Source organism: Thalia democratica, chromosome 5 (assembly GCF_965202585.1).
Source record: "Thalia democratica chromosome 5, ktThaDemo2.hap1.1, whole genome shotgun sequence".
NCBI classification, from domain to species: domain Eukaryota; kingdom Metazoa; phylum Chordata; class Thaliacea; order Salpida; family Salpidae; genus Thalia; species Thalia democratica.
This window is the reverse complement of record NC_139169.1, coordinates 48,282,878-48,284,382: the sequence shown is the minus strand read 5'-3', so window position 1 is coordinate 48,284,382 and position 1,505 is coordinate 48,282,878.

The following is a 1,505-nucleotide window of genomic DNA, read 5'->3' as shown; positions in this document are numbered from 1 at the left end:
TACAACTACTTTTGTTTTTATTTTTGTTTTCAAAGCTCACCCATTAATAAATTCATCTGGAATGAAACAATTTTACAATACTCACTACATCTTAAAAGTAAACAAATTTTTTTTTTTAATGTTTGACACTCATATGGCCTTTATTATTTTTTTTCTTATAGTACTAGTATTTCATGCATATAATTATTATAAATAAGGAAGTTATTATTTTTAAATTAACTTGTGTTGATGCTTTTTTCCTTCTTCCGAATTATAGAGTCTCTACTTTCAGGGTTGCCAAAAAATCTGGAGTCCTAGAAATTTCTAGAATTTGACAGTTAAGGCTTAAAAATATCTGGAAAAACCTGGAATTTTAAACAATTTTTCATGTTACATGTTTATGAGTAGCAAAATTTTAATTTGACACAAAAAATCTACCATATAGATAATTTTTTTTCTTGCATGTTAAGAATTAGCTTTACAATATCTTTTCAATGTTGATATACTACTTAGCACAGTTTTAAGCCTTAAACTTAGCTTTAAACTAAATTTAGACAAAAAAATGTTTACTTATAAAAACCTGGAAGAAACTCAAAAAAAACTGGAAGAAATTTCTCAAAAAAATTTAGCAACGCTGCTATCTTATAAGTAATACACAATGTATTGAGTCCATTAGAAATCAGATTATGAACAACTACTTTACTAAATTAGGTTTGGACAATTGAGACCAATTAGTTTTACAAATTTTTAATGTACAAGTAACCTGTTGTATGAATTTATAATTTAAACACAGCCCAAAATTATGAACTCAGCAAAACAGGGGTCTTATTAACATTAAACAAATCTCTTCAATATATTTTTTATGAGAATACGCTTTCTCTATAAAAAGTTAGTGTTTAATTGACATGAGCTTTATACTTCAGTAACATGGTGGATTATATATTTAAAAGTATACTTTGTGCTCAATATTTTAGTATTTATTTTATACATATTTTAATTATTCCTGAAATATGGTTTAAAAAGATTAAAATATTAGAATTTTTTGATGTTTTTTCAGGTTATATTAAAGCTTTTGAATTAAATAAAGTTTTTAACACAAGTATTTTTTGCAAAAGTGACTCATCCAGAAAAATAACACTTTAAAATAGATTTTTTTAAAACTAGTAATATTATTTTAGTTTCTTGTTAAACTTTATTTTTAACATAGTTTTAATTTAAAATTTTTATCGCTTCTTTATTTAGATTGTTTCAATTCTACCAATTTTTATTAATATACCAAATTTGTTTAGCATTAGCACTTATTTAATTTTTAACATTTAATTATTACGTCATTTTATATCTTAAAACTTTAAACTGCAGTATAATTTTATTTCAATTTGTATTCATTCCAATTCAGTAGGAAACTATTTCTGACGAGTCCTACTTGAAAGTACTTAAATAAATTTAAAGAAAATGAACTGTTTTCTGTTATATATTTTTAGTAAGTAATATTACTTGTTAAACTATCATTTCAGATTTGTTAGTGT